At 45.1% G+C, this 14912-nt stretch overlaps 1 protein-coding gene across 2 annotated transcripts in view; it reads left to right on the forward strand.

Moving 5' to 3' along the window:
- The first annotated feature begins 5650 nt into the window (after positions 1-5650).
- The window catches only part of G3bp1 (G3BP stress granule assembly factor 1), a 33399-nt gene continuing 24137 nt past the window's right edge, over positions 5651-14912 (forward strand). Inside the window, exon 1 of one of the 2 annotated variants that reach the window (NM_133565.1) lies at positions 5651-5721. The gene's annotated coding sequence lies outside the window, so the exon portion shown is untranslated. Of the gene's footprint in view, positions 6215-14912 lie in introns of both variants that reach the window. The other variant, XM_039085121.2, reaches the window with a different exon arrangement.

The following is a 14912-nucleotide window of genomic DNA, read 5'->3' on the forward strand; positions in this document are numbered from 1 at the left end:
AAGTCTAAGAATCTAAGACTAGCTGGATGCAACGGGTGGGGATGGCGACACAGGTGTCTATAAACAACCCCTCCCCCTATTCTCTGGAGGCTGAGGCCAGGGAAGTCATGAATTGGAGGCCAGTCTGAACCTTAGGAAAACCTGTCTTAAATAAAATGAACTAAAATAAATGTAAGAACATAATAGCTAGGCATGGTAGTTAACACCGTTAATCTCATCATTTAGAATTGGAAGCAGGGGAAGACAGTGACTGTACACACACACACACACACACACACACACACACACACACACACTAAATACAATCTTAAAAAAAAAAAGAATTGGAAGCAGGGGGATTGCTGAAAGTTGAAGGCCAGCCTGGACTACATAATGCCATGTCCCAAGTGCTAACAACCATTCAATCTGATACAAAGCGTGATGGATGTAAGAAGATTCAACTGCCCAGAAGGTTAAGACACGGGTGTCCAAGAGATAGATCCCTCTGCAGAATGTGCCGGAGTTCTGACTGGGAGGCTTCTGGGAAAACATCTGTATCCCTCACAAAGGGAACTGATACCACTCTCTGCCTCCTTGCCCCAACTCCACATAACTTCTAGAGAACAAGGATCTCCCATGACTGCTGTCCATGACAGAAATGTCACAGAGGCTGATGTAAGAGCCACGGAGCCAGTGCTGAGCATCGATGGCCCGAGACTTATTCTGGGGGAAGGGAAGCCACCTTTATTTCACCTCCTGCTGTCAGACTTCCTTTACCTGCCCCTGACATGCCTCACGGAGAGTCCTTGCCTGAAGGATGTAACGGACTTGCTTCTGGCCTTAATGCAGTTAGTGTTGGGATGACACTACACACAGTTTCCCTAAAATTCAAAATAGAACAAATTTGAGTGTGAGAAATTGTCACTTAAAGTTTTGCTAGATTCATTTAGACTGCCTCCCAGAAAAAGGGAAAAGGTTATTCTATCTATCTATCTATCTATCTATCTATCTATCTATCTATCTATCTATCTATCTTCCCATAGGGTTTCTCTGAATAGCTCTGGCTAGCCTGGAAATCAGTCTTTAGATTAGTCTGCCCTGGGACTCAGAGATCTGCCTACCTCTGCCTCCTTGGTGCTAGGATTAAGGCATTTACCACCACCTGAAAGGTTTTAATTTTAAATTTAAAAAATAATTTAAAAATTAGATATTCTTCTTCTCTCTTTTCCCCCTTTTGTCTCCGTCACCCCCTTTGTCCCTTTCCCCCACAATAAACCTCTCTTGTGTGGAAAAAAAATTAAATATTATCGTTACGTATTTCGCATGTCTGAGTTTGCACATTGGCTTACCGTGGCATGTATTTGGAGGTCAGAGGACAGCTTGTATGAGTGGCTTCTTGTGTTTTGCATGCCCGGAATCATTAGACTGTGGAAAGAGGTCTTGTTGCCCTGGTTTATTTTACTATTTTTCTTTTCTTTCATTTAATTAGTTAATTAATTTTTGAGACAAGGTCTTACCATGTACCCTCAAGATGGACTCAAACTCCTAATCCCAGGCCCAAAGTGAAGACACACATCTTTAATCTCATCATGGAGGAGGCAGAGGCAGGCAGATCTCTATGAATTCAACACCAGTGTGGTCTACATATCAGATTCCAAGCCGGCCAAGGCTACATGGTGAGATCTTGTCCCAAAACAACAAAAAGATCTTTATATTATGGGCCCAGGTGACAGCAACAACCTGAGTTCCATCCCCATGCCCCTCACGGTAGGATGAGAGAACAGTTGCTTACTGTCTTGCTGTCCTCTGACCTCAACAGGCCAGCCCATGACATGTGTGCACCCATAAGCTGAGCACAGTGACTCCTACCCCATCATACTAGCAGTCGGAAGGTGGAGACGGGAGAATCAGAAGTTAAAGGCCAGACTGTCTGACCCTGGCTCAAATAAAACAACAAAAAATTAGAACAGAAAAAAACAAACAAAAACCCACAGCGGCAAAAGGTACAGAATGAAAACTAAACCTGTCTTCTCCACTAGGACAAAGTACATCCCACTCTTGGTAATCATTAACTGTTTCTTGTGACTCAGAGTCTTTCTCGCCAGTGCAAGCCCAGTGAGAAGACACACACAGGTGGGCCTGCACAGCCCAGGCTCTTCTGTGTTTCCATGGAAGCTTCTGCTGCATTGCTTTGCCTTATGCTGGGCATGAAGTACCAATTCTCCCTTCCTCTTTGCTCGCTGTCTTTTGAACAGCTCTATACTGATACCTGTAGGCTCATCTTCTGGATGGTTTGGTGACTGTCCCTTAGAATTGTGAAGATTGTGTTATTGTGTCTGTTAGTGTTATTATGTCTGACTCTTCTATGTAGCAGGATGCTTCCTTTTTCTTTTCTCTTTTTTGGATGCAGTCTTCCTACATAGTAGCCTTCTTTTTTTAAAAAATATTTTGGCCTCTCTCTCTCTCTCTCTCTCTCCCTCTCTCTCTCTCTCTCTCTCCTAAAGGTTTATTTATGTGTACACTGTAGCTGTCTTCATGCATACCAGAAGAGGGCACTGGATCCCATTACAGATGGTTGTGAGCCACCATGTGGTTGCTGGGAATTGAACTCAGGACCTCTGGAAGAGCAGTCAGCGCTCTTACCCACTTAGCCATCTCTGCAGCCCCATAGTAGCCTTCTTAAAGTGGTAATCCTGCCTCCACCTCTGGGAGTGGTGGTATCCAGATGTGCAACCAGATACCTATCTGGCTTGGACTTCTGTCACAAAGGGTGCTGCCCTGAATGTTACTGTAGTAAGTAAACCTTTGTTTACAGAGTTTTATGAAATCTATAGAAGACAGTCCCCACCCCCAACCCCACCCCAAGTTCTAACTCCAGTCCCAGGTCTGGAAGACCTCAGGGCCTGTATGCAATCCTTGGCTTTGCAAAATCTTTTCACTCTCACGGAGAAGCCTCTTTGTGCACATAGACTCATGATTTGATCAACACGCTAGAGTAAAAGACTGTGGAGCCCTAAGTGGGATGCCAGTCTCACCTACTTACCCTGAGGGTCAAGGCTCTTGAATAGAATAGAAAGACTGTAAGGGGCAGAGACAGTGGATGATTCAGGACACAACAGGGCATCTGCCCATATGAACCTACAGTGACAGTGACAGCATGCACACAAGACCTGGGGAAAGTCACGCCAGAAAATGCTCCAGCACAAAGTTTCACCCTTAGCTCTGGAGCTATTGGCCACTGGTCACTCGGAGAGGGAAAGTCAGTTTCCCTCAGGTGGATGTCACCAGAGAGACTACTGTGGTCCTATGCCCATGCAAATAAGGGCAGTACTAAATGGACCCAGTGGAAACCCCCATAAAATCGGAGGGAGAGTGAATAGGGTGGTCTTGATAGAAACACTTCACATGCATGTATACAATTCCCAAACAACAAAAAGATATGTATCTTTATGGATTTCTCCCCTTATAAATACATCTTTAAAACATTTTTTAAGGTAGTTTTGGTGGTGCATGATGATTTAATCCTAGCAGAGGCAGAATGAGGAGGATTTTTATGAGTTCCAGGCCAGATGGGACAAATACTATGGAGAGAGAGAGAGAGAGAGAGAGAGAGAGAGAGAGAGAGAGAGAGAGGCAAATCTGCCAGGAACACTGGAATTGTAGTAATGAGAATCCTTGTGACAATTTGTCAAAGTTCTCTGAATTAGGTATTTCATTTTTCTTTTTTTTTCCTGCAAAACCTGAGATGAATCTCAAATTTCCTGGTTTACCATCCTCTCAGATGGATGTGGGGCCGCATCTCTTTAATTCCAGCAGTCAAGAGGCAGTGGCAGAGGCAGGGGGAATCTCTATGAGTTAGAGGCCAGTCTGGTCTGCACAGTGAGTACCAGGATAGCCAGGGCTATCTTAATAAACAAACAAAGCCTCTACAGTTCCAAATTAAAGTCCAAATTCCTTGGTTAGGCTAGCGATCCTACCAAGTGATCCTAGAAGGCTGTGTAGGAATGTTAGCCCGGCTTCAGGGCTTGGTGCTTGAAGCCCTAGAAGTGGTTCCCACTGTTAACAGGCACTCTTGACACCTCTGGCTGTTTCAGGGCAGAAGACACAGGGGTGCTGGAGCACTACTGACTTTTCCCTTGTCTCCTTGCTTCCAGAGTTCTAGGTTCCCTGGCTGTCTTTTCCTTCCAGCCTGGGCTGGGCTGGCTGAGTCTTTGCACGAGGGTACTGTCCACATATTCCCTTTTGGAAACTCTCTGTAACACTTTAATGCCTGTATTTCCGTTATTTAGGAAGTTGGGACGGAGGACGGCGAGTTCGAGATCAGCCTAGGCTACATGGTAAATCCAGGTCAGCATAGGTTACAAGGGGGAGCCCTTGGCTCAAAAAGCCCTAAAACAAATTAATGTTTGGCTTGCTTTCATGTCACTTAGGATGGCTTCAGACTTGCTATATAGCTCAGGATGGCCTGAAATTCTCCCCGCCTCCAGGGGACACAGACTAGTTTGTGTTTAGCATTTGGACCACAGCACTTTTAATATAAAATGCTCATGGTGGTTAGAAGGCTCACAGAACCCCCAAGTTGGGGACAGCAGCAGACTGAGATGCTATTTGGACCCTGGCTTATGCGGGAACCAGGCGTGTTTGCCTAGGAGTTGGGTAAATTCTCATTTCAATTTGAAAAGCATGTGACAATGGCTGGAGGTGACGCACCCTATAGCGCACGCAAGCCAGAGGGTGATCAAAGTGGGGATCTCGTCTCTGCAATCGCAACAAGGGAAAACCTTCTGAAAAAGTCCATGGGCCATCCAGGCATGCAAGCTTGGAAGCCACTGGAGGACAAGCGCATCCCCAAACGCCAGCGAGGCTACGCTCTGGGGGTCCCATGACCAAACCAATTTCGCTGTCCTCTGCATTCGTGCTGAGTAATGCTAAGGGTCAGCAGCGCGTGCTCTTCTGAAATGTATGCAGAAAAAGTTTTTATGTGAAGAAAAAAAACAAAACAAAACAAACCAAAACCAGGGAATTCTGTCACTTAGATCTTGGGTACCAAAGTCGTCAGGGAAGGCGGGAGTGGGGGTCCTCGAGGACAGGATTCGACCTAAGAGGAAGAGAAAGGAAAGGGAACGGAAGACGTAGCTAGCACATCCTCTAACCGCTCCAGAGGGCACGGCGGCCCTGGGGCGGCCTTTGGAGAGGTCCATCCCTCCCTGTCAATCAGCTCCATCCGGTGTTGCGATTGGCTGGGGGGTTCCTTGCTCCCCCGCGCCTACCTCCCAGTTGCATGGGGTTTACTTCCCCAAAGTACACGGGCCCCACCTTGTGGATCAACCGCTCCTGCCTGGACAGTGGGTTTCCGCCCAGAAAAAGAAATGTAAGCCAATGAGAACGGATGCATGCAACTATTGGCTTGTCTTAGTGTCGCTCTCAGTGCATCCCGCCCTCATTTTTATAACCCACCCAAGTATTGGTGAGATTTCGTGTCCATCTGGGCTCTGGATCTTTCAGTTATAGGCAGATGCGGCAGCCACTCAGGAGCCCGGCCCTTGGACGGAGACGCTGTCCAATCGCAGCCAAGGGGCGCAGCAGCGAGGCGGCCATTGGTCCTTACACACGGCCGGGAGCAGCATGTTCGGCTGAGCGCGACTATATAGCGGGCGGCGGGCACGCGTGCCGCGGCATCGCGCGAGGGACGCCGCCACCTCCTCCCACGCAGCAGCCCTGTCCTCCCGCTCAGCCGCACAGGTACATGGGCCCGCGGGTGGGGCTGATCGGATGCGGGCCGGGCGTGAGCCGAGCTGCGGCCGCGAGCGGAGCGCCCCGGGAGGCCGCGCGGCGCGTCCCCACCCCCACCAACGGCCGGCGCGGCCTCCTGCCTGCGCCTTGGGCCCCGCGCGTGGTCCGCCGCGCCAACGGCGGGCGTCACGCGTCTGGCCGGCCCTGCGTGCTCCACGCGCATTCCCTGGCGCGCGCCGACTTTCCAGGATGATGTAGCTGGGCCTGGACCCTAAGGAAGCCTTCGGATATGGGGATGGGGGTTGGGGGAGCCCAAGCTGAGAGCGTGATCGCGCCTCCCAGGGCTGCAGAGCGGAGGCGCGCGACCCCGGGATCAAGGGCTCAGTGGTGCAGAGACAGCCACGCCAAGACCTGATCTCTCCAAACTCCACTGTGTTTCCCCTTGCACTATGCCGAGAGTTCCCTTTTTTCCCGCCCTTCCTGGTCACCTGGGTGCGATCAGGTAGGTACAGTGAACTGGAGAACGAGTTGGTACCGAGGCCCTCAGTAGGGAAAGGACAGGCATCTATCTGTGCAGGCAACGTGGCTATGGCACATTATTGGCCACTGAGCTCTTGAACCTGGGCTGGGGTGCAAACTTCAGCATGAGAAGACCGGTGGTGGCATCTGTGCGAACCAGTGGGGGACTCCGGAGAAGGGAGATTACAAGTAGGGTTTTGAATGACAAAGGAGGACTTGGCTTTCTATGCACTTACGAGGATAGATAGATGCGCCTCCAAGTTAGCTTCTGGGAAAAATAGAGAGGAAAATACAGCCAATGTAATGTAATTGAGTGTGCCTCTCAGCAGGTCCAAAACGCACCTCGAGGTAATGGGAAATTCCCGCCAGCAGGAAGTCAAACTCTGACATTAGATCTTGACTTTCTAGTCTCCTTTTTAATTTCGAATGCTTTAGTTTTGAATCGGAACAAACTTAGATTAAAAACCTTTGAGAAGATTATAAGTCCAAGGAAGCGAAGAGTTTAAATTCTCACCAGAGTTCAGGTAAAAGTTTGAAATTGGATAGGACCCGAGCGAGCTTCAGCTTAGAGGTGGAGCACTTGGCATGGAATACAGGAAGCCCCAGGTTCAGTCACCAGAGCCACAAAAATAAGTCACATCTGAAATTGCTGGGGAGAGGATGGTGTCCAGTGTCCAATTATTCACTGGGCCACAGTCACTGATTGGGTTTGTTGGTAAGCACAGTAGACAGGTCTCCTACCAAACCATCTATGATCAACTTATTTTAAAAAAAAAATTCTTAGTATGGAGCCCTTACTGGCCTGGAACTCAGGAGGATCTCCGAATCCCCTCAGTGCTGGAGTTAAGGTGCATCCCACCAAGTCCAGCTAAGTAGTTTATTTTAGTACTTATTTGGTTGGATTTCTAGAGTTTGCAAAGCTATTTTCAAGGATTTGTGGTTAACCTATCTTTCTATGTGCTAAGGATCACCTCTACCCCCAGACTAGAAAGCACGTTAGATGGCAGATTTTTCCAACCGAAACAAGACTACAAAATTACAAAAGTTTTAGGACTGGCTCTCAAGGTGCACATCCTTGCAAAAGGTTAAAAATCAAGGAAGTTTAAAGTTGTGCTTCTGTTTTCCAAGTAAATACAAAGTGGCAAAAAAGGACCAAACGCTGTGGGGCTACTGGGCTGCAGCTGAACATAACCAGCTTGCTTCTGAGTATAACATTGTTTCCTTGGAACTAACTGTTCTAAACCTGCAGGAGGGGTAGGCCGGTGTTAGCCATTTGCCCCCTTTTAAAAGAACCTGCGAAGTTTGAGTCAAGGTAGTTTTACTAACTGCTTGAGGTCAAATATATCAAGGTGAAATGCTCTAATTGAAGAGAATGGTTGTTAATCTCATCCCCACTCGTTCAAAAGACCTGTGCTCTTGGCTTCTCAGGCAGGTGGTTAGTAGTTTAGGAATAGGAAATTGACTCCCTAGCTCAGAGTCAGAAAGCAGTGAATTGAAGCAAAGTGACAGAAGCCTTGGCCGCTCCCTTCCAACCTGGTCAGAGGTTACTGCTGGTGGAGGTCAGTCTTTTGGGCTATGATTCTAGCTGAGCACAGGTACCACACTGGGCAGTTTCTTTTGTTTTAACTCACATTCTGGTTTTCAGTTCTCTGCTGTCAGTCCCAGTGCCTGAGCATTAGATTTTGGAAATGTATGTTCTTGACCTGCTTGAAAGCACTTTTTTTTTTTAAAATTGTCATATAATGGATTTCCCTGTATCTCTGGATTATGTGGAAAGCATAAGCATAGGTTGACGTCAGGGTTTTTAAGTAGGTTTACAATTGCATATCCCCTTACCCCCTTTTGGAGATAGGATTTTTCTGTGGAACCCTGGCTGCTCTGGAACTCACTCTGTAGATTAGGCTGGCTTTGATCGCAGAAATCTGCCTGTTTCTGCCACCTGAGTACTGTGCCACCAACACCTGGCTATCTATCTATATTTTAACTTTATATTATTTATTTAATGTATATGAGTACACTATCTGTCTTCAGACACAGCAGAAGAGGTCATCAGATCCCATTACAGATGGTTGTGAGCCACCACGTGGCTGCGGAGAATTGAACTCAGGACCTCGGAAGAGCAGTCGGTGCTGTTAACCACTGAGCCATCTCTCTAGCTCTGCATATGAATTAGTCCAAAGCTAGCAGGTTTAATAGAAAACAGAATTTGTAACCCAAACCAAGTTTGGTATTTATTTTTTATTTTATTTTTTGTGTCAATGTTATAAAACTGCCTGGTTACTTTTTTTAAAGTTACAGTGCTGAGCTAGAGTTGTACGCTTTAGAGTTTACATTACCTTGCTGACTTACAGAGGGGGTAACTGGCCGTGTGTGATGGTGCACATCTTTAATTCCAGCACTCTGAGGCAGAGGCAGAAGGATCTCTTGAGTTGCAGGCGCTAACCTTGTCTGTATAGTAAGTTACAGGCCAGTCAGAGCTACACAGTAAGACCCTGTCTCAAAAGAAAGAAATAATATCCCTTTTCCTCTGTAGTTGTTACAGTTAGTGCGGGGAACCTTTGCCCAAGCTCAGGAGAACCTTCGTCCAGCCTCAGGAGTTAAATTTAGATTTAGCAGCTGTCACCCCCTTGTAGCTGGTGACTAGTGGCTGTTAGCTAGAAGTATTTACTATTCTCTGTTTAGTCTTTCTTTTCTTTTCTTTCTTTTTTTTTTTTTTAAATGTGCAACTTTATTTGGGAAAGCTGAGCTACTAGCCAGGTGAAAGGGTATAGGTCTGTAATGCATGGTTTGCATTATACAGCGGAAAGAAAGCTGCAGCCCTGGAAGGAAGGCTTTGCAGTGCTGTTCTTCAGTGTGTCTAGGTGTAAAGGCAGAGAGCCGTGTGTTTCGGCTGGTCACTAAGGGGTTACTTTGCTGTGACAGACTGAAACCAGGACCCAATATGGACTCTTAACCCACAATCCTAGGGACTTCTAGTGTTTTTAAAATGGTCTCAGGGTTATCTTGGGCTGTATACGGAGTTGAGGCCAGCCTGAGTTATGTGAGACTTCATCTTACAAAGAAAACCCTGGCATGTCCACCTGTGCACCGTGGGATCTCAGGAGCTGGAGTTACTACTGGGAGTTAAGTGTAAGGTGCCTTTCCCTCTCAGTCTTTCTCTTTTGTGGTGTTTGGAATCAAACCAGAACCAGGACCCTGTGCACTCTGGGCTAATGCTCTGCCCTTGAGTTACATCCCTACACTTTGGGGTGTTGCTGTCCAGCACAGGCTGCCTGGGCTCCTGAGGTTGGGATTAAGGTGTGGGCTGGGTTAAGGTAGTTTTCTGCTAACTTTGGAATGGGCGGGGGCTACTCTGGGAGAAAAAAGTTGTCCAGCGTACTGATATTTGTAATTTTTTTCTTCCCAGAAGAGTTAGTATTTGATATAGTTTTAGATTTATGGAAGACTTGTAACACAGATCTGCTTACCTCATCCTATGTAGTCCATGTGTATTTATCAAAACAAATTGGTAAACCCTGTTGACATAGGCTTTATTTTGGTTTCCTCAGGTGCTTCTGCAAACATACTTTCTGTTTCAGGATCCACTCCAAAGTCTTCTTGTCTCCTTAGTCTCTCATCTGTGAGTTTCTGGTCTCTGTCCTTCATGACCTTGACACTTAGGATCTCATTCAGGTTTGTCTTACCGCTGGATTGCATTTATGGTTCTGTGGGAGGACCACAGAGGTCTGCACCACAATCTCCTATGCATCCATGGCACTGCTGGGGATCGTGAAGTGGCAGTGTTTAAGTCCAACCATACCCAAGGGAGGGGAAATGAGACTATCTCCTTTAGGAGGGAGAATCTGAGTTTGTAGGCATGTATATTAAAGTTGCTAACATTTATGGGGTTTCATGAGAAACTCTGACCATGTAGACCAGGCTATTCTTGAACTCAGAGATCTATTTGCCTCTGCCTTAATTCTAGAATTAAAGGCAAAGACTTCTGTAACCATGTTATTTATGGATCTATTTTGAGGTAGGGTCTCTTATAACCTAGTCTGACTTCTACTGCTTGGTTCTTCTGCCTCTGCCTCCAGGTGACACATTCCTGATTTTGAAGACTGTTTTGAACCTATGATCTCTTAAAAAAGAACTTATTTATTTATATGAACACTGTACCTGTTTTCAGACACAATCAAAGAGAGCATTGGATCCCATTACAAATGGTTGTCAGCCACCATGTGGTTGCTGGGGATTGAACTAAGGACCTCTGGAAGAGCAGCCAATGCTCTTCACTGCTGAGCCACCTCTCCAGGCACCCCCCCACCTCCATGATTTTTTGTATTTTACCACGGCTTTTTTTTTTTAAGATTTATTTTATTTATTATATATATAAGTACACTGTAGCTGTCTTCAGATACACCAGAAGGGGGCATCAGATCCCATTACAGATGGTTGTGAGCCACCATGTGGTTGCTGGGAATTGAACTCATGACCTCTGGAAGAGCAGTCGGGTGCTCTTAACCACTGAGCCATCTCTCCAGCCGATTTTTTGTAATAGTCTGATTTTCCTAAAGCTTTCCTACTTAATTTTAGAGTTTATATTTCTTTATCTACTACTTTTTTTTGTTTGTTTGTTTGTTTGTTTTGAGACAGGATTTCTCTTGTCTCCTAGACTAGCCTTGAACTTGATCTGCCTCAATCTCCAGAAATGCTGGGATTCCAGTAGACCCAGTACCCTTTGATAATTCAGTGATTTGATTTTTATCATTGGGACCTTATGGTATTAATTTCTGTTCTTTGAGTTATGCCCAGTATTAACCAATTTTTAATGATTTGTATGTTAATGTTTTGTTAGTATAATCACTCTGTCCCCTTCTCCTTTCCTCTTTGTGGTACTGGGCAGTAAACCTAGGGTCTTGGACATGATAGGCCAGCACTGTGCACCTTGTTCTTAGGCCTCTCTACCTTTTATTTGAGCTTCTTGCCCTGGATGGTCTTCAACTCTGGAGCTGAGGCAGGCTTTGAACTTGTAGTCTTCCAAGTAACTGGACTCATGCCTGAGGCTTGGCTGCTTCTTTGTTGTTACTTAAGTATTTTCTTCCTTGCATTAATTAATGGGGTGTTTTGCCTGGCCTAACTTAAAATTAGCCTTTCACCGGACAGAATTTTGGAAGGATTGTGGCAGGTAGTGAGTCCAAAGGATTTAGGTGACTGGTGGACACATTGTCTCATCTAGTATTGGTGCTGTACTTGCCTCTGAAGAGATTGACAACAAAGTTACAAGCAACAAAGTAACTCTGTCCTGGAAAGACATTGTTTCAGTTCCCAGAGTCTTATTTCAAACATTAAAATACAATGTATTAACCTTCAAACACAGATAACTAATTTATATTCTCAGTGTCGAGTGTTTTTTGTTTTTGGTGCTCTTGATACATTTGTAAAATAGTTAAAATGACACTTTGTCACTACTCAGAGAATAATTAATACTTTGCATTGCTTTTAAAAATTTCCTTTCTGAGAAGAGCAGACTCCAGCAAGTTCAATTCTGATGTCCATGCATGGGTGCTTATGTGTGTACATGCATGCATAGTAAATAAATATTAAAAGATTATAAACCTGACTTAGTGGTGTACACCTTTATTCCTAGCAGTCAGGAGACAGGCAGTAGATACCTCAATTCTACATCAGCCTGCTCTATGTGGTAAATTGCAGCCAGGTCTACAGGGTGAGATCTTAAAAAAAAAAAAAAAAAAAGTCAGGGTTAGGGGTGCGTAAAGACTAATTTTCCCATGTAGATTCCCACTCCCTTCTGACTTTTCATGTTTTTTCAGGTTATTTTATTAGTGTAGGGGAAGTTTAAGGATGGCTTTATCAGGATCTGATGGGAAAGGTAATACATACATTTAAAGGGGTGGTCTGATGTTTTTGCTCATGTAGTTATCACCACAGTCAAGATAGTGAACTGTTTACCCCCACAAAAGTATTCCCAGTACCCCAGGCTTCCCTCCTAGGTAAGGAAGCTGAGCCAGCAGGTTCAAGTTTAGCCTAGGTAATTTAGTGAGATCCTGGCCGGAGGAAAGAAACGCCTGCCTCGAATTCACTAAGTTCAAACCAAGCACTGGGGAAAAAAGAATCCTTGGTTAAGGATTCTTCTGTTGGGTAGTTTGTCTTTGGAAGTTGGCTTCTGTTTGATGATTTGGTTTGATCTATTTCAAGATTAAGGGGTAGGTGAACTTATGCATACCCACAGAGGCCACAAGATCATGAGAACCCTTGATGCTGGAGTTAAAGGAAGCTATGAGCTATCCCGTGCTGTTGGGATCTAAGTGAGCAGTAAGTGTTCTTGATCACAGAACCGCCTCCCAACCTGCCCTTTGAGTTTGAATTGTATTACTTTTTTAAAAATTGTTTTTAAATTTTTTATTTATATAAGTACACTGTAACTGTCTTCAGACACACCAGAAGAGGGCATCAGATCTCATTACAGATGGTTGTGAGCCACCATGTGGTTGCTGGGAATTGAACTCAGGACCTCTGGAAGAGCAGCCGGTGCTCTTAACTGTTGAGCCATCTCTCCAGCCTTGTATTATCCTTTCTTAAAGAATGAGGTATGCTTACTTGTGTTTGTACTATCCTTTGGGATTAGTCATAAGTATGTGGATGTGTTTTTTGTAATGTGGGGAATTTAGCGCAGGGCCCTGTTCATGCTAGTTAGACACTGTGTTCCTGAGTCAGAACAGAACAGTGTCCTGATGAGTCACTTCCAAGGACCCCTTTGTCTATTTCATAGCTAGCCTGTTAAGAGCTCATTTGCATTTGTGTTTATTAAGACTACCTGTCTGCCTTTACTTTGTAGGTATTGAAAATGCACTGAGACATTTTCCTCACTACTATGCTTTTTAAAACAGTTGACCTGTTTTATTAAAATTGCTTCTTAGATCTCTGTCTGGGTGGTTTCAGATTCATTGTGTAGCTCGGGCTGGGTTTCACTCAGAACTGGGATTACAATTGTGACTGTCTACACCTGGATTTCTGTGCTGACTCCTGATTACTATACAGAGTATGACTCTTAGATGGGTAAACCAGGTCTTATACCCCATTATGTGGTGCAGTCAGTGTTGGTTTTCAGTCTTGGGAGTGATGCCTTTAAGGGCTTTATTTTTCTTTAGTTTTCAGTCCTTTAAATGTGCATGTGGTCACCTCACAGATGCCTGCAGTATAAGCAAGAGCTCAGCCAGTTTCTCCTGAGGTTACCAATCTTACAGTTCACAGACAAGGCAGCAGTAGGTTATTCTTTCCAGGCTGTCCTCGTAGTGCAGCCCACCCTTGCTCTTGTTCCTGATTGCCTGAGAAGAGATAGTTTTAATGTTTTGTTTGTTGTCTGTGTGGTACTTCCTGGGAATTGTTAGTTTTGCTTTGATTATGTGCCCTGTTTGCATTCTAGGCAAATGCTCTCAAAAATCCCGAGCTGGGCTTTTTTCTTTTTTCTTTTTTTTCTTTTTTTTGTAATTTTCGGTCTTTGGTGCTGGGAACTGAGCACAGGTCCTCGTTCATGCCAAGCATGTTCCTCAATGCTGTCCACTGTGGATAGTAGTAACTTCTTATATTCTATTGTTTGAAACTTAGAACTGTCACTTAAAGTGAGCTGTTGACATGCTAGTTTTTGTTCTGTTGGAAAGAGTAAGCAGAACTGTTGAAACTTTGGCAGTGGTGTGGTTGGCTTTCATTGGTCCCCAAGTGTCAGCAACTGGAGTGGACAGGGCTGGTTGTCTAGACTTAAGGGGAGACTCTTACTTGGCATTGTCCATTCCATAGCAAAGACGCTATGAGATTGAGCAACCTGAGGTCAAGTGAGAAGTTTTGAAAATTTATGTAGAAGTTTGCAAGCCAGTCAGTCCAGCCAATAAGAAATATAGGGATAGGAGTGTGTGTGTGTGTGTGTGTGTGTGTGTGTGTGTGTGTGTGTGTGTGTGTGTGTGTGTGTGTGTCTGAGGCTGACTCCAGGTCAGGTAGGTGAGCACTCTACTGACTCCCACCCCTGCAGTCCTGTGTGTTATTTTTTCATGCAGAATATTTTGATTAGTTTCCCCTCCCCCAACCCCTCCCAGATCTTCTTTACTTTCCCACACATCCACATTCACACCCCTTCTTTTTCTTGCATTAGAGTGCAAACAGGCATCTAATAGTAGTAAAGTAGAATAAGGTAAAGTAAAAACAAACACCAGAATAGGACAGCAATCAAACTGGAAAGAAAGCAGCCAAAAGCACAGGAAACACAGGCACTGAGACACACACACACACAAACACACACACACACACACACACACACACACACACACACACACACACACACAAAACCCAAAAACAGAATTGGAGACCATCATATATAAACAAAATATCTGTGGACGGTTTTAAAAAAATTGCCCAAACCATTGTGAAACAAACCAACACAAAACACCCTCCGAAAATCCCACTGAGTTCATTTGTGCTGGCCACTGACTGCTGGGCATGGTTAAGTGAGGCTCTGTTAGAGAAGACATATTTCCTTTGTGAATGGTTATCTTATTGAGAGAGCTTCTGGGTTAGGGATGGGGCTTGTGTCCTCTTCCTCTCTTAACACCGGGACTCCATCTGACCCTGTGTAGGCTGCCACAGTCTCTGGTTCATATGTGTCAGCTTTGTCATATGTGTCTAGAAGC

Source organism: Rattus norvegicus, chromosome 10, assembly GCF_036323735.1.
Source record: "Rattus norvegicus strain BN/NHsdMcwi chromosome 10, GRCr8, whole genome shotgun sequence".
NCBI lineage: Eukaryota > Metazoa > Chordata > Mammalia > Rodentia > Muridae > Rattus > Rattus norvegicus.